Source organism: Protopterus annectens, chromosome 8.part0 (assembly GCF_019279795.1).
Source record: "Protopterus annectens isolate FY-2018-M chromosome 8.part0, PAN1.0, whole genome shotgun sequence".
NCBI lineage: Eukaryota > Metazoa > Chordata > Ceratodontiformes > Protopteridae > Protopterus > Protopterus annectens.
In genome coordinates this window covers 1,318,727,109-1,318,746,463 of record NC_056741.1, presented here as the reverse complement: position 1 = coordinate 1,318,746,463, position 19,355 = coordinate 1,318,727,109, and the positions used below count along the sequence as shown (strand labels likewise).

The window sequence follows — 19,355 nt, the reverse complement described above, 5'->3', positions numbered from 1 at the left end:
GGAAACCACCATCAAAAACTACTCCAAAGCCAACGACAGAAGTGGCAAACTTCACGACACCCATGCAGATGCAAAATAGAGGTACGACTGCTGAATCTTACACAAATGCACTGTATAAGCACATACACAAGTGCATGGATCATGCCAGCCCCAAAAGAACCAAGACGCTATCCTCCAAAAAAGGAAGCCAATCTGGTGGTCCCCTGCCATAAACAAACTCTACAACAGAAGGAAGAAGCTGTTGCAAAAAAGAGTAAAATCCCAAGATTGGAGGAACTCCCTGGTCAGCCTCAGCAAGAAGCTGAGATCCCTCATAAAATCCTCCAAAGCCAGTTATGAAACCAAAATTGCCACTGATTCCAAAGACAACCACAAAGCATTCTACAGCTATGACAAGAATCTCAATGGCAACACTCAAATCTGCTCTGAGCTACAGCATAATGGCACTAAATATACAGAACCAACCGATATTGCTAACATCTTGGCAGATAGGTTCAGTGCTAACTTTATCCCTCTCTCACCCTCCAAAGGGCCCATCTTAATACCAAAAGAATGCAAAGCCCCTGTAATCATGGATGAACAAGTAAAGACCGCACTCTCCAAAGCCAAGAACACAGCATCTATGGGACCAGACAACATCCCAGGCTGTGTACTGCACGAACTGCAGAACGTACTGGCACGCAACCTAAGTACCCTGTTCAATCATAGTCTCAACTCAGGCTATGTGCCTACTGAATGGCACACAGCAACTGTTATCCCACTCCAGAAAAAGGGTGCCACCACGGACCCCAGAAACTACCACCTATTAGCCTGACATGCCTGGTCTGCAAGGCCATGGAATGTATCATCTTGGAGCTTATAAACAAAGACATAAGTAACCTCCAAACCCTGGACCTCACTCAGTTTGGATTTGTAAAAGGTAGATCATGTCTACTAAACCTGATTGACATCTTTGAAGCAGTCACCAGAGCAGTAGAAAAGGGCAAGGTAGTGCACACAGCCTATCTTGACCTCGCCAAGGCTTTTGATACCATCCCCCACTCTGGAATTATAGATAAACTCACTAAACTGGGCATAAATCCCTATGTCACAACATGGGTGGCCAACTGGCTCACTGACAGAACCCACACAGTAAAAGTAGCCGACTCCAAGTTTGACTTCAGACCAGTGATGAGTGGAGTACCACAGGGTTCAGTCCTGGGTCCTCTCCTGTTTGGCATATACTTCTCTGAAGTGCAGACCAACACAGAAGGTCTTTGGCTAACAAAGTTTGCGGATGACTGCAAACTGGGAGCCATAATAGAATCACCTAATGATGTAGACATTTTACAAATGGGCCTCACACAGACAAATGCTTGGTGTCAAAGTCATGACCTCAAGCTCAATGCCAAGAAGTGCATTGTCATCCCCTTTGAGAAAAACTCAGTACCCATGAACTACTACATAGGCGGTAGCTCAATAAACACTGAAAGTGTGATAAGAGATCTTGGGACACAGGTGGACAGTAGTCTCTCCTTTGATAACCACATCACCACAGTAGTCAGGAAATCCTTCTACGTGGCACACCTCATCATAAAAGGGTTCTCCTCTAGAAAAAAGGAAATCATTGTTCCTCTCTACTCAACCCCCATCAGACCCATTATAGAGTACAATGCCCTGTTTGGCATGTATCTCATAAGACACCTACAACAATTGGAAAGGCCACAGAAATACTTCACTAAGAGGATTACCAGCCTCAAACAGATGCCATATGCAGACCATCTCAAAAAACTCCAGCTCTACTCCATTGCATATTGTCTACTCAGAGGCAATCTCTGCCTAACATACAAGGCTAGTAGGAAAAAATCCTCGGTTCCACCACAGCTGTAAAAATGTTAAAAACAGACTTTAATCTTCAGTAAAAACAACAAAAACAGGAGCACAGTAAAATTCCTGGATAAGTGCTTTCGGCTTACTAGCCTTCATCAGATCATATGTCTTGGCTGTGCTCACCCTAGATTTAAAGACAGAATAAACCAATCAATGTTCCAGACACATAGTCATAACCAATGGAAACTCATTAGTTTGCATACAGAATATCTCCTGTGTCTTGCTGTGAGCCAATCATTATTGTATCTCAAAGTATCAAATGTCTGATATCCTAGTGGCAAAGCTATCTAATAGCAACAAGGTTAATGATTTGCATACAGCATAAATCCTGCTTCTTGCTACATCCAATCATATTTATGCCTTCAGATATCCAATCTACAATTTTCTTGTCCTGTAGCTATCCAATAGCATCGAAGGGGCTAAGTTCCTTTAGTTACCGGAGCATATTGTCACTCAATTCATTCAGCAATATGCAGTACTTCACAAAAGCAAGTAGCATATATATTACAGTTTTATAAGTGCAATAGCACTAGTATTCTTGCATATAAATTCCTATTATGTGCATAATTCACAGTATAACAAATTAATACATATGCCCATGTGGTCTTCAGAGTGACATACTTTATGCCTCCTGAAATATTCTTTGCTATTTGCTCCTTGTTCTACAAAAAATACTACCTGATCACAAATTTGGGTCTATATTATATCCTCGAACGCTTAAAAAAGCGAACGCTGATTGATCGAACTTATTTTCGCGAAACTGCAAAATATCGAAGCAGCAGAAACTCGAATTTTTTCCTAGGGAAAGAATTTGGTTGTCCGTTTCTGCTGCGTCGGTATTTTCAGTGTTATGGTGGAAAGTTACCGGTCAGATTCAGGTAAGTGTGCGATTGTGTGGATGTGAGTGTTAGGGTGATTTAGGTGAGTTAGGGCTCAGGTTAGGTGTGTGTGCGATTGAGTGGACATGAGGGTTAGGGCGGATTTAAGTGAGTTAGGGTTAGGGAGCGGGTGAGGTGAGCGTGCGATAGTGACGGACCTTAGGGTTAGTGTTAAGGTAAGTGGGTAGTTAGTGGTGTGTGCATAGTTTAGTGTAGGGTTAGGTATCAGATTTTAGGTGTATGTGTGTGGATTTCTGTTTGTTTGGTGTGCTTGTGTTGTGTGTATGTGTTTTGGATCAGTGATTTTTTTCCCTGGGAAAAAAATCGCTGATCTGACAGTTCAAGATTGTAAACTTTCGCTTAAATTAGGTCGATCAATCAGCGTTCCCATTTTTAAGGGTTCGATGATATAATATAGACCCACAAATTCAGCATAGTATAATGCACCACAAAGAGTGTTTTCACTGCTGCAGCTTTCCTTATTTTTATCAGTCTCTGCCTTAAATAATTAGACTGCAAATGATGTAAATATATTCGCAGAACAACATGGCAAAGCATAAAATATTTCATAGCTCTTATATTCCATAACCATAATAATAAGCTTGCACCACAAAGGGTATTGTAAATAATCACTGCTGCAACTTTCCTTGTTTTTACCAGTCTCTGCCTCAAATAATTAAACTGCAAGTGATGTAAATAAATTCGCAGAACAACTTGGCAGAGCATAAAATAAATCGCAGCTCTTGTATTCCATTGGCATAAATTATCCATTTGTCCATTAATCTTCCTTTCTAGAAGCTACACTAACTTTTCTTGCTTTCAGCATAGGTTTCAATGGGGCAACAGTATTGAGACCTGGTGGACGGTTGGCTCTTAAATTAGTTATCCAGCTGGATTCACGTAGTTCAGTTCTGTTTTTAATATCCCCTTCCTGTAAACTTATGGGAATTACTTCCACTGCTCTAAATTTAAAACGGTGGGTGGGATTACCGGCAACATGTGCTGCAAGAGCATTAGTGAGATCCAATTTCTTAATATCTCTAAGGTGACGCAGGATCCGATTTTTAAAAGCTGATCTGTTTTGCCTATGTAAAAGGCAGTACAATGTGTACAGCAAGCAAGATAGATTAGATGTTGTGTATTGCAGTTTGCATATGTATTAAAGCTGCAGATATGGTTCGTGCCCGGATGTATAAATGTATTGTCACTATCCAAGTGATTACATGCTTTACATCTGTGGCACCTATAGATACCCTTTCTATTTGACTTTTCTTGTTCAGCAGTGCCATCTTTGTTACAGAGTAGTATTTTTAGATTCTTTTTATTCTTGAAGGTGAAGCGAGGTGACTCACCAACAATGTCTTTAAGTTTTTCATCAGCAGTGAGTATGGGCCAAAATCTTCTAATGATGTCACATACTCTCTTGTTATCCACACTATAAGTTAAATTGCAGGTAAACTGATTTCTTCGAATCCTTGGTTTTGCATTCTTCTTATGTAAACCTGGTCCTTGGTTAGAGAAATATGGTTGGCCTCTTTCATTCCGGATGTCATCTTGTTCACTCACCTTTAATAGGTTTTTTGCACCATAACCCCTTGCTTCTAGGTTGGATTGCAAATTCAGGAATTCTGAATCAAACTCTTGGTCATTAGTACAGAACCTAGAGATCTTTATTGCTTGGTTCTCGAAAATATTATTAAAGACATGGCCAGGATGCATGCTTGACCGATGTAAGTAATGGTTTTTCCAGGTTGATTTTCTATATATACTGATACTCAGACTCGAGTCGGCATGAATGCTGATCTTCACATCTAAGAAATCAATAGTCTCTCTCGAAGATTTAACTTTAAACTCCAAAAATCCTGTACTACGATTGAGATAGTCAGTAAATTCATCCAGTTAGCTTTCATTGCCCTCCCATAAGATAAAGATATCATCCACAAAATGGCCATAATACTTTAGATGGTTATACCATGGGTTGGAATGACTCATAACCCTCTTTTTCACAATGGGCCAATACCAAGTTCGAATAGCTGTTTGCACAGGGGGTGCCCATTGCTACCCTCATGTCTGTAGAAAGAATTACGAACCATAAACAAAAACATTAGTTTCCAATACAAGTTCTAACAATAGGCATAAGAGATCAGCATTGAACCCTGCTTGGTGCAGGAAACAGCGAATTGCCACTATCCCATACTCATTGGGAATAACCGTGAAAAGGCTGATAATGTCCATGGTGACTAGCAAGATCTCATTAGTCCCAGTTCTACCTTGGGTTTTATTAAATCGATCCGTCAGAAAAGATCCAGTGTCTTTTAATACTGCTTCAGCTCTAGGTAAAACTTTTTTCAATTCATTTTCTATATATACAGACAAAGATTCAGTGATCCATCCTCTACCAGCAACAATAGGATGCAAAGTTGGATTACGGTCATCTTTGTCCAGTTTCGAGAGAACACTGATACTGGGTATGGTGGGATATTCAGTTTCGAAAAAGTCTGCAGGTTCTTGAGTAAGACTTCTTTCCATCAGAAGTTCATACAGATTGTTACGAAACCTATTAATGATTGTCTCTACTTCCCTTCTGTTTAATTTTTGATAGGTTTGTCCATCTTGGAGCATCTCATGCATTCTATTCCTATACCAGGTAGCATCCATCACTACCATACTTCCTCCTTTGTCCGCTGGTTTGATAACAATATCAGTCCTCTTCCTTAAACTATTCAGAGCTTCCTTTTCTTTTGAGGTAAAATTGAAGTGTCCTCCTGTTCCTTTTTTCTCTTCTCTAGATTTAGCTATTTCATCTTCACATAGCCGAGAAAATAACTCAACTGTAGGATGATTGACCGGATTAAAGTCACTTGGTTTTTTATAACAAGCCTTTCTCCCATTGGTTTCAGTTCCAAAAATGGATTTTAAGGTCACATTTCTAGCAAACATCCTGATGTCTGTTACAAATTCACTAAGTTCAGAGGCTATTGCAGGTATAAAACTATGGCCTTTGTTCAGTAATGAAATTTCCTCTGGACTGAGTTCTATCTGAGAAATATTTACTACCAAACTTGAATTTTCATAGGTCACATCGTTAATTTTTTCCTTTTTCTCTCATGACTCATTCCTTTGGGGCTGCTGTTTCACAAAAACCGGCAAAGTCCAGTTATAAGGGCAATGTGTAAATCTTTCCTTTGGTCTAGTCCCTGATGCAGATTCAAGTATGGATTCAGAATGCACTTCTGTCACTACCTGCGGTGTCGTGCTAGTGCTGGCCTCCCTCAGATCTATCTCTGGAATTGCAGAATTCCTTTCCTCTTGTCCAGAATCAGATTTATTGCTTTGGCCAGCAGACGGTAGTATTTCTTCATTGGTAGTGGAGGTAGTAACTTCCCTTCTCCTTTGTATCCCATTATACTGTCTTTTACCAAAATTTCTATTTTCTGTTCTTTCTTCTACGTCATTCTTGGGCCATTCGAAGATGTGCCCTTGCTTGAAATCTTGGTAGTCACGTGCTAATTTCCTGGATTTTTGCTCTTTAAGTTTGGTGTCATAAAGACTTGGAAGTGGAAACTGGATCTCACTAATGTTCATGCAGCGCATGTTGCTGGTAATCTCACCCACCGCTTTAAATTTAGAGCAGTGGAAGTAATTCCCATGAGTTTACAGGAAGGGGATATTAAAAACAGAACTGAATTACGTGAATCCAGCTGGATAACTAATTGGAGAGCCAACCGTCCACCAGGTCACAATAGTGTTGCCCCATTGAAACCTATGCTGAAAGCAAGAAAAAATAGTGTAGCTTCTAGAAAGGAAGATTAATGGACAAATGGATAATTTATGCCAATGGAATACAAGAGCTGCGATTTATTTTATGCTCTGCCAAGTTGTACTGCGAATTTATTTACATCACTTGCAGTTTAATTATTTGAGGCAGAGACTGGTAAAAACAAGGAAAGTTGCAGCAGTGATTATTTACAATACCCTTTGTGGTGCAAGCTTATTATTATGGTAATGGAATATAAGAGCTATGAAATATTTTATGCCTTGCCATGTTGTTCTGCGAATATATTTACATCATTTGCAGTCTAATTATTTAAGGCAGAGACTGATAAAAATAAGTAAAGCTGCAGCATTGAAAACACTCTTTGTGGTGCATTATACTATGCTAAATTTGTGACCAGGCAGTATTTTTGTAGAACAAGGAGCAAATAGCTAAGAATATTTCAGGAGGCATAAAGTATGTCACTCTGAAGACCACATGGGCATATGTATTAGTTTGTTATACTGTGAATTATGCACATAATAGGAATTTATATGCAAGAATACTAGTGCTATTGCACTTATAAAACTGTAATATATGTGTTACTTGCTTTTGTGAAGTACTGCATATTGCTGAATGAATTGAGTGACAATATGCTCTGGTAACTAAAGGAACTTAGTCCCTCTGATGCTATTGGATAGCTACAGGACAAGAATATTATAGATTGGATATCTGAAGGCATAAATATGATTGGATGTAGCAAGAAGCAGGATTTATGCTGTATGCAAATCATTAACCTTGTTCCTATTGGATAGCTTTGCCACTAGGATATCAGACATTTGATACTTTGAGATACAATAATGATTGGCTCACAGCAAGACACAGGATATATGCTGTATGCAAACTAATGAGTTTCCATTGGTTATGACTATGTGTCTGGAACATTGATTGGTTTATTCTGTCTTTAAATCTAGGGTGAGCACAGCCAAGACACATGATCTGATGAAGGCTAATAAGCCGAAAGCGCTTATTCAGGAATTTTACTGTGCTCCTGTTTTTGTTGTTTTTACTGAAGATTAAAGTCTGTTTTAACATTTTTACAACTGTGGTGGAACCAAGGATTATTTCCTACTACATTTCTACATTTATGCTCAGAGCCTTCAGCAATACAGTTGTTTTCTTCATTTCAACATACAAAGCTATGTCAAACTCAGAGCTGTTGGACATGCTACACTTAAAGAAATCCCAATCTCTCTGAATCACACGCTCCAGGAACCTAATCCTTGTCACCACAATAAACAGAACATGCTGGAGGGGTATATTCCTGTCCCAGAGACTTCCCATACTCTGGAACAAGCTACCCATTCATGTCAAACAAAGCTCCTCATTGACCCTCTTTAAGAAAAATCTTGACGACTGGATGGGAAATAGAAAATTCACCCCGGGGATCACTTCTGTTGCACTGCTTGACAGGGGCATAGGAAAATAATTTTCTTGGGTGGCGAAAGCCAGGGAGCCTTTTTGGCTAGGCTTGTATATAGTACCTACCTATGAACCTATGAACATCTGCACAGCAATCATGAACTGTTTCAGTACAAGACACTTAAATGTAGCCTACCAGAAGATTGTTCTTATATGTATAAAATGATGTGGATACAATTCTACTGACATGATGTAAAGCTTGTTGTGTTATGGATCTAGAAATTAACTAGTGGATAAAAATGGAGGTACTGTAAACAATATTAGCTGTAAAAGAGTAGTATGGATTGAAGGCAGCTAAGCAGCTCCAGTTTCAGTGAAGACAGTTAATAGCGAAATAGTGCATATGTATATATATATATATATATATATATATATATATATATATATATATATATATATATATATATATGTATATATATATATATATATATATATATATATATATCAAAAAACAGTAACTAAAAACCCATGCAAAGACACAACAGGGGTGCTAGTAATCTTACATTATATACACCTGTTTATTTACATTTCATAAAAGCAGGGTATTTAAAGGGGGGGGGGGGTGTCCCCTACATGCAACTGCATCAGTGAAAGGGAATGCATTGGTACTGCACGTAAGGGGTCATCACCCCTCCTAATCCCCCCACAGACTTAAAGAACCACAGAATTAATGCCTATTAAATCATCAGAACCTCTATACAGCCAATTAATTTATTTTTAAATAAATTACAGAAGGGTGCAACTCCCCCCTTATGTGCAGTACAATCACATCAATGGAAAAAAACTGCTTGCACTGCATATAAAGGGGGGCTAACAATCTTCACTTTTATTAAAAATTTAAAACAAAGAGTTATTAGACTATACTGCTCAAGCCAGTGTGACTATTAAAAAGACTCCTGCTTGCTGTTCCATCAGTTAATGTTTTCTATGCAATGTCAGGTTTTCCTCATCTGCATTGCATTAATATATTGAGGCATGTCACATAAATAAGTTGACTAGTTTCTACGCATTACGGAAAATACCTTAAGATCTGGAATTTTTAATATAGACAGTCATGGCAGTTAACAGTATTTGCTATTTTAGACTATAGCACTCCTTTACCATATCTTGTATATTTCTTCTTACAATTACTACCTGAAATACAACCTATTTGAATTATTCAATGTTGAATACTTGTAATCATCAGAATTTTTTTCTCAGGTAATCCCATAAACAATTTCCAGAACTTCAGCTCATGAAAATGGAATTTTATTCTTTCAATAATGTAAAGTTACCCAGCACATACCAAGATAGAGCAATAAACACATATTCATTGCTGAAAACAATTTTCAGCTACTAGACTAACTACCACAATCTCTGGCCATAAAGCCTATAAAATACTAAAAACAGCATACAAGATTTTTTTAGTTAACAGATTGCTAGACCCTGTAGTTTACAATTTTTGTCAACTCCCATTGCATAATACAGCATCCCCTTGTGGTCCAAGTGGTGGTTGAGGTAACACTATTGAATTCCTGTTGAGATGCTCAATAACACATACACACAGAATGCTTCCAACAGAAATAATAGTCCTGGAAACATGAACACTTGCTTGCACTGTGAACTTTTATTATCTGATTTTATCATGAAGCACAGGATCCAATGATTGGAAGTTAGAAGGCAACCTTCTGGAAAACATATGGAGATAAAGAATTTTAACTAAGATACACCTTTGATCCATATCACCTCACGTAATACCACAGCCTTCTACAGCTACACTCTCAGTACTTTTTTCTGTGTTCCCTGGGTAACAGCAATAAACAGAATGGAGCTCTTGGACTGCTCTCCTTTACAGTTTACTGCACTATTTACACCCAAGGCTTGACACTATGGTTCCACATACTATTGCTGAAAAAAAAATTAGAAAAAGGATAACCACTTCTGGCACACATTCTAATCCTGCAATGAATCTTGGAACAATGACCACTAGTCATCAGCACTTGGGCCTGGTAGACAGGATGGGTGTTAAATGAGACAGTACTCATATTTTCCTCTCGTACACTCTGTATAGCGGTAGCGTTGTTGCCTCTTTAATCAAGGTGCCAAGCTCGACGCCCAACCTTCAGTGAAAGCATGCCTTTTCTACGCACGTCTTTCAAATGCCACCCGACTGCGGGGAGGACATGCAGACTCCACACAGAAGGCGCTCCAGCCGAGAATCGAACGGGAGAACCTCTTGCTGTGAGGCAACAATGCTACCGCTGCACCACAGCGGCCTATGGATATATCTGTCAGTATGATGTTTTAACCTACAGCAAAAATCACGTTTAATTCTAGTCCCTTGTAGTCCGCAACAAGAGGAGTGTCACTGAGCTATATGTTTTTCAGCATACCTAGCCTTTGGTATTTGCATGTCATGATATATGTAAAGCGAAATGTGGGCCAACAAATGGTCTCCACCATATGTAATGGCAAATTTTACAAAACATACCTTAAAATCTGAAATGTAAGTGTCAGTGTAAAGGACGATCATGACCATTTCATAAAATTTGCCATTTTTGTCCACCTGGATTTTTTCTGTACAGCTGATACCTAAAAACAACCCCAATTACATTATTCGGTGTTCTGTACCCACAATCTGCTTTAATGTTCCTTATAGATATGTACAAAAATTATAACAGAAAACAAAATCACCCAAAATTACAATCAATAATCCCCTACACACCTCTCAACTGTACAGATTTTTGCCTCATGTTTTAGTCCGTTTTTCGTAACTTTTGTGTTTTTTCTGGCAAATCATTAAAGACTGATGTTAGAAAATAATAAGACATTTGAGTTTCAGACTTCATACCCTTCAGAAAATTCATGCTAATGTAAAATTTGCTATTCTATCCACGTTCTGCATTTGTAAGAGCAACATTTAAAAATGTCCCTATTTTTGGGCCTTTGTCCCACTTTAATTTATGGCGTTGCCCAGATTTCTTGCTCTAAGAGGTTGAAAGGTATGCCCACATCTACTTTCCAGAATTCCAGGTTTCCAGCTTGAGAAGATAGAATTTAATTTTCATAACAAGATTAAGCAATAAATACTGATTCGCTGTTCAAATTCAAAACTATTTTCGACAGACTAGACTAACCCCACCGAACTCTGCGCCCTAGATTACTAGAAGTTGCATGAAGCGTACATGGTACAGACTTCTACACCGAGATGACAGATTGCTACACCCTGTAGTTACCAATTTCGGTCACATCACATGCCTCATTTGCATAACACAGTGGTTGAGTTAACGCTGTGTAGAGATGCATATGGCTGTTTATACCCTGTGTTTTAACATTAGAAGCAGCAGTGACGATATCAATGCTGGTTTGTTGTGGGAACATATATAATATGATTCTGTTATGAGGATCATGTTGCAGTGATTGGAAGCTGGAAGGCAACATTCCAAACTCATGCGAAGGTAAATACTTTTTTTTTAATTCATGCACACTTTTTCAACCACATTAGCCCACTTCATATAACCTCTTTTTTAGCTACACGCACATTAGTTTCTTCTACCTGCTCTTGACTAGCAGAAACGAGCACATATTGCATTTGCTGTCCTTAGTAACGTGGCCACAATAGTCTCACCCACAGTTTGAGAATATGGTTCAGCGGCTATTGCCGGGGGAAAAATCTAGCTGAGGACGACCGCTACCAGCATATACTGATATTATATAATGTATTTTACAGCCAGGACACTGGTCATCAGCACCATGGATTGGAAGACAGGATGCTCAGTGTAAGGACCTTTATTGCACATAAGAACTGTTGTCGGAGGCAGGTCACTCGTGAGGCGCGCACCTTCCCAACATTACCTGTGCTAAAAGGGGAAGGCATACTTGTAAACTGTTTGTTTCTGATTTTTTTGTGTCTTTTCTGCTTTTCCCGGTTAGGGGTCGCCACAGCGGAACTCCCGCTTATGATTGGCAGTTGATTTTTTACGTACCGGCTTGCCAGGCCTGACGCACAACCTTCAACGAAGGTACGCCCATTCACGCATGTCTCCACGCAGAAGACGCTGTAGCTGAGACTCGAACCAGACAGCGTCTTACTGTGAGGTTCTGATGTTGGCTCATAATGTTGCTATGCTCCTCCCATACCGTATACTTGTAAACCGTTTCTGATGTTGGCTCAAAATTTTGCTATCCTCTTCCCATACCCCTCGATCTGTTAGCATAATGGACAAGGTCAAAATAATAGGGGAGGGGGCAAAATCAGGGACAGATTTTAAATATTGCTCTTATCAGCTTAGAAAGTACATCAAATAACGTGTTTTGCACTGATATGCAATTTTATTAGGAAATGAAGCCTGACATCCAAATGTATGTCATTATTTGGCGACTTCAGTCCTCAATGAGTTGCCGTAAAACCACACAATTTAAGGGGAACAGACCTATGAGGTAAAATTCTCGACATTCTGCAAGGATTTGGACAGGTGAGAGGTATGGAAACTCCATTTCCCTCTTAAAATCGTAAGAATTGATGGATTATACATTATCAATAACGATGGTAATTACAGTTGTCGATTATCTTGTCAAATTCTCAAGTTAATAGGATTAAGGCAAAGAGGCTAACCGCTTAGTTTAACACCTGCATTTTTTTCTCCCTTATAAATACATAGCTTCTTTAGAGGAATTTCAGTGATATATACTGTCCAGTAAATGACGCTTCGTGAAATGACGTTTTAACGTGGCGCATGACAAATACGTTTAAGGAACGGTAGTTTAGACTTTTCACCTAACGTTTCCAGGATTATCCTGTATCACGTGTGCTAGCTGCTGGAGCTGGAGATTGTGGGCAGTGCTTTCTAAGCTTCGGCTCCTGGTACCTACCAGGTTTTCTGTGTTCGGCAAATTACTGGGGATTATCGGGACCAGAAACGATAATGGGATGCTGGTTATTGAAAGCGGACTGTATGTGAACGTCAGCAACTTTGCCTAATCCAAACATCTCCATTCCAATCATTTGTTATAGGTTGCAGACCAGTGTTAGGGTGTGGCCTTTGGGAGGGCGGGGTTGGCGCAGTTCAGCCTCTCAGCCCATGCTCAGCACTGTAGAGTAGAACAAGAGGGTTATTTCAAACTAATGATAGTTTTATGCGTATGTCAGTGGAGCCTGTCTTGGTCTGGAGAGTAAAGGCAGAATAGAGTAATTATTGGCGTCAACTTCCTGAACTAATCGGGAAGTCTAAAAAAGAGTAATTAGCTATATATATAGTTTCTGTCGAAATTAATGTGGCAAATTGTCTTATGTCTAACTATTCTGTACACATAACTGCCGAGTTTCTACTTTTTGTATTCTGTCTAGTTTCGGCCCACGTCTGTTTGAAGCTATAGGTAACTTTTGAATACCTCTCAACTATTCCTTGTTTTAAGGACTGTCCCAGATTTTGACAAAGTTTAGGTCTGTCCCCCTTAATCTCTCTCAAAACTGGTGACAGTTGAAAAGGTGGTGAATTGCACTTAATAAATAATGGTAGTAATTTGAGTTATGTACGTCTTTTAATCCAGGAAATGTATATTAATTCGAATTTTCTTATTTTGTTGATGTCTCAAGTTAATGGTGCTAATATTTTAAGTGTCCCTGCTTATTTCTAGGTTTGTCCTTGTCTGTGTTGACATTTGTCTCTACTTGGTTGAGAGTTACGCTTCAGAAGAGGGTCACTAAGGTAGTATTGGGTCATATTACGTCGGGAACCTTAGTATGAAGTGTGCTTAGTCTTCACATATGCACCATCAAGAAGTAAGGGTGAAATGCAAGCACCCTTCAGATTCTTTATGGGAATCTGTGAAGTTCAGACGAGCATCATTTTTCAGAAAGAAAAAGAAAGGAATAGCAGGTTGTCAAGGTGACATTTTGAAAAGAAATATTGATTTTGTTGTAGAGGCAAAGATGAGGAAGTATTACTTTGCTGATAAGAGTTGTGCCATGGGACAGCCTCTTATAAAGGGATGAAGATTACATATATATATATATATTACATATATATATATATATATATATATATGTGTGTGTGTGTATGTATATATATATATATATATATATATATATATATATATATATATATATATATATGTGTTTGTGTGTATATATATAATCGTAATGATAGCCTTTTTATGGGGGTGGGTAAGACTGGATGGGAAAACTTGGCCTGCCTCTCCTGTTACATTGAGTTTTATTTGTTTTGGGGTTTAGCACTGGCAACATAGCTTGCATTCAAGATGCCTCCATTGATAGATTATATTAGCTTTGCAATAGCCTGCCATCATTAAAATTGAAAGACCATGAGCCTGCATGACTTTTTCATCAGTTATTGGACAGAAGCTTAAGTTGTGCTGTTGCATCCTCACCATTCCCACCCATAGAGGAGTTTTATTAATGTGTGGTTGTTTTTCTTTACTTTCATCATGCTTGCCAGCTGTTTAGCAAGTGACATTTATGAATTGTTAGTATCTGCATGCACCAACAGAGGTATCTGTAAGTCTTTATAGATGCTTGCTCTGAGTCATGGCTGTTTTAGACTCGTATAATGCAGTTCAGTTTATGGAATAATATAGGAAAATGGATTTATTGCGTCAGAGGAAATACTTGTAGAATAACCTGTGGATAGCTGCTCATAATGATTTATTTCTTGTCCAGTCAATCAGCAGAACACTTCTAGGTGTGATTGTCAGTGTTCCCTAAAGAGTTTTGTTTGTTTATTTGTTGCCTTTCCCACCGGCTGCCTGTTGATGGTGCGCATGCTGACCAGTCAGCCTGTTTGTTCCCCATCACCAGGTGTGAGGTTTGACTGGGAGGGGCAATCATATATGCAGCCATCGAGGTAGTTTGCACTTTCTAAGTGCAACCCTCTCCTTTTATGCACATTTTAATGATAGCCTAAGGATAGAATATGCATGGGCATCAACACTGCATCACCTCTCTCTTCTGCAAGGGGCTGATCAGTAGGACTGCCCCGCTCATAAATCCCCCTTGTTTCTGTGGCCTCCACCAGGGGAAATCAGCTAGTGCAGATGAATCCCAGAGCATGTGCCCCCCTCCCCTTAGATAATGAAACATATCCTGCTTGCCTGCATTATCGGGCACCCTGTTATCAAACTTGGGTCTCCTGGGTTGTAGTTGGGATTTATCACTCGGTCAACAACAGAGGCTAGCATTCTCTAAAGAGTTGGACGTCTGCTTTGGAATACTGAAGAATGATGTTGTAAGCCATTATTTGGAAAAAAGTTATGTTTTTGTAGTTAAATAGTTTGTTTATATTTATTTCAGATATTTATTAGCTTTGGCAGAGTATGGCACTTTCATTGTGTTGGTTGTAAGTATGTATTGTGGAGACCAAATAATGTAAAATGTCACGAAGTAGATGAAACGGGTATGTGAGATGAGTTATAATGATGTGGAACATCCAGTAGGACCTTACAGTATATGGTCATTCTTAGTGTAAGCTATTCTCCTTTTTCAAAGTGAAGATTCTCCCTCCACTTCGTAATGTATCTGTGGTGGTGGGGTCCAACTTACTCATTGTAATGTGACTTACCTCAGCAGGGAATTTTAAAAATGTATCATGTTTTTACAGATTACTTGAAATCTTCTCTAATGTAATTGATAAATGGCGTTTTACTTTTGGTCGACATTGCCTGATTGGATTTTCCAAGGCTTTTAGTTGTGTTACCCATCTAGGTATCTTGGAGGGATAAGTTCCAAAGTGTTAATTGTCAAAATTAGTTCTTGGATTGATGAATGACATAGTGGAGGATTTGGAGATCTGTCTCAGTTAAAATAAATAACCTTTGGTTTCCCTCAGTGATCATTTTTGACATTTTTGGTCCTTTTTTGTTTATGGCTTGCATGACCGGGACTCAAATATTTGATGCACTGTTCTTGCTGATGACGTTAAAATTGGAGTCCTTGTCCAGTCTTTGAAAGAAAGCCATGAGATACAGACATACCTGAATCAGCTTTATGTCTGGTCAGTTGAAAATAGTACACACATTTAACAGTACGAAATATGCTGCAATACTTTGTCATGAGCAGCAAATCAAACCTTTATGCTATTAATAGTTTACTTTTTGGCACAGTAGACCACTATATAAAGACTGGGTATTTCTTGACATTGTATTCTGTTAAGTACATAATTACTGCTTTCATACTGTATACCTGCCTGCTTCTTGACCACTTTTCCTGGGCCTCTTTACTCACTAAATGGCTCTCATACTCCTGGCATGATCACAGTCTGGTCTACTGCTCTTTGTACTTCAAAAGACTCTTGTCATCTTCACAATTTACAAACATTTCTCTGCCATAAAGCTTTGTAACATATTGACTTAAAATATATTTTTCCTAATTGTCTAAAATGTATTAACTATTTTTTTTAATGTTTACGTGTGTGTGTGTGTTTGTTCGCTTTGTGGAGCTTTTCTCCCTGGAACTCCACTTAAAAGGGACAGCTTGTCTACCCACTTAGACTATCCTGGTAAATCAAGACTATCCTGGTAAATCAGTGCAATAAATAAATTAAATGCCAAGGAGTTACTTCACTGCCTTCAGAAAAATGTTTAAAGTCATTATCAACATCTGAGCTAAACCTTCTGTACTAGTCAGTTGTGAGACCCAACAAGTGCAAAGCTTATTTTAGCTGTTACACAGTCTCTAGTCTCTGAACTTAAAATATGAGAGAGAACCCTGATGTATTGGTGGTGCTGCGGTAGCGTTGTCGCCTCACAGTACGACATTGTCCTGTTCGATTCTCAGCTAGGGCGTCTTCTGTGTGGAGACGTGCGTGAATGGGCGTACCTTCGTTGAAGGTTGTGTATCAGAGCCGGCAACTCTGCACGTAAAAGTCTACTGCCAGTCATTAGCGGACCGGAGTTCCGCTGTGGTGACCCCTAACCGGAAAAGCCGAAAGACACAACAACAACCCTCTCTTTAATTATGAGAATTTGAGTCAGGTATTTGTATTGCCTTGGAAGATTAAAACAACTGGAAATGTGCTAATTTTCTACTGTTTGATTTAGATATTTTCTAAGTCGGCCATCTGTCTGGCCATCCTTTGCTGACTGGGTTAGTCCCACTAAGCTAGTAGGGTCTTTTATAGGTTCATAGGCAAGTATTAGGCTCGCTACCCTTTCAGGCCATTTTAAGTATAGCCAGTTTTCCTTTTTGCGCTCAAAGTGACTTACCCCATTTGGTTATAGATTGACCTTATCCATTCAGTGGTTGATAATTATATATTACCGCAATGAGAATAATTGGTATTGTGTCATACATAGTTTGAGGGGGCCCTTGCATGTAATACAGCTTTTAGGAGCTGCATTTCTCCATTAGTAGTACAGGGGGAAGTCCTGGGCTAAATTTTCTGTTTCCCATCCATAAATCTAAGCTGCACTTGAAAATGGACAGGGATGAACTTTGTTTTATGTAGATGGGTAGTCTGTTCCATAGCAGTTTCCTCTATGAAGTATATCTATTCCTCCAAACCACTCTGGTGATGCAGAAGAGGTTTAGATTCCCTAAACCAAGTATTTCTGATGGCATTTGACTTGCTGATGTGTAGTAAATCCATCAGTAATGGGTTGGAGATTCCCTTGAATGGCAGATACAGGTCACCCCTTAGCAGTCTGAAGTATAGTGACCAAGCTTTGAGTCGGCCCATGTAGGACATGTTTAGGCCTTGTATTCTTTTAGTAAGGTATCTCTGTGAGCGTTCCAGTTGTTGAATGTCTGGACAGATGCATGCCAAGGGGGGCATTATATTCATTGACTGGTCTAATGAGGGCTGGGTAAAGACGGACAATGACATTCCTAGATCTAGACCCAATCACTTTGTTTATAAAACTGTGCAATATAGAAGGACTTTCTTACAACAACACACATGTTGGTCAAAAGTTAGGTCATTGATTACATAAGTTCCTAAATCCTGAACAACTGGGTGAACTCTTTGGGTGAATTGTCAGTGTGGTAATTCCTGGGGGTAGATCACTTCTCAGAGAGTACAGTAATACATTTTTTGGCATTTGGTTTCATACCATGATTTTGACACCTGTTATTTAATTGGGAGAAACCTTTCTGCAGGATTGCTAAGTCCTTTTGGGATTCAGTGACTGCTCCTAGTTTGCAGTCATCTGCAAACTTAGCCAGAATCCTTTAGTACTGGCTTTTACTTCAGAAAACTAGATGCCAAACGAGATGTCTCAGCACAGAACCCTGGGGGACTTCACTGGTGACTGGTCTCTTTAGGGAGGTAACGTCCCCTATTATCTGCATCCTGTCTGTGAACCAGCTGGCAGTCAGGCGGGTGACATAGTGTTTATTTAGCTTTTCTATTATGCCTGAGTGAGGAATTGTGTCAAAAGCTCTGGCCAGGTCAAGGTACATGGTGTATATTATTTTTCCTTTATCCATTGCTTTGGTGACCTTTTCAGAAAAATCCACCAGGTTGAGTAATCATGACCCATCCTTGACTAATGCAAATTGAAATGGGTCTAGTGGTTGGAGGTTCCCTATATACTGATTGATTAGTTCCATGATAAGTTTTTCCATGGCTTTGCATGTGAAGCTGGTCAGACTTGAGGGTCTGTAATTGCCTGTGGAAGATCCTTCTTTATGCAAAGGAATGACGCTAGCTGTTCTACATGTGCTTGGTACAAAACCTGGAGGCTGAGATTGAACAGTGTTAGGGGTGTGGCTAAATTGTGCTTCATGCTGTTTAGAATGCATCCAGGTATATTGTCAGGACCCACAGATGTAGTGTTTTTAGCTTTAGTTAGCATTTTTAGGACTTGGTCTTTTGTGTGATAGCTGGAGGTGAGCCCATTTCAGGTATATATTGAGGGACAGACAGAAGGGAGAGAGGGGTAAAGTTAGAGCTAAATATATTGACCAGTAGGTTAGCTATATTTTCAGCCTCAGTGTAGGTAACAAACAATCAGCTCAGCACATTGCTGCATTGTACTTCTGAGATTACAAACACAACTAAAAATGTCTTGTGATTGTTTTTGGCTTGGTAGCTGTTTTAGCCTTAAAGCTGGTTTTGCTGGATTTTATTAAGCTCATGAGTTGTTTATTTTAGTGACAGTGGTTCTAACATTCTGGGAGAGTTGCTCTTCTTACTTCTGGTTAAAAAAAATATTTTCCTTATTACAAAGCTTGTTGATGTTATGGTTCCACCATGTGGGTTTGTTTCTGAGATTTGCTTTGCACTTGTTCCTACAAGGTACAGCTGCATCAGTGCAGCTGTTTACTTGCTGGCATAGTGTGGTTGTGTACATTTTTGCCTCTTCAGTGGAGTTAACTGGGTTTGAAGCTTACCAATGTATCACTTTCTAAAGGTACATTGGGTAGAAAAGATCTCTAG

The 19,355-nt window shown here is 39.2% G+C and overlaps 1 protein-coding gene across 4 annotated transcripts in view; it reads left to right on the top strand.

Annotated features, from left to right (window-relative positions):
* The first annotated feature begins 11,234 nt into the window (after positions 1–11,234).
* The window catches only part of LOC122809383 (zinc finger protein 501-like), a 47,109-nt gene continuing 38,988 nt past the window's right edge, over positions 11,235–19,355 (top strand). Inside the window, exon 1 of one of the 4 annotated variants that reach the window (XM_044080838.1) lies at positions 11,235–11,420. The gene's annotated coding sequence lies outside the window, so the exon portion shown is untranslated. Of the gene's footprint in view, positions 11,421–12,165; positions 12,445–12,728; positions 12,916–13,076; positions 13,339–19,355 lie in introns of those variants that run through there. The other 3 variants (XM_044080840.1, XM_044080839.1, XM_044080841.1) reach the window with 3 other exon arrangements.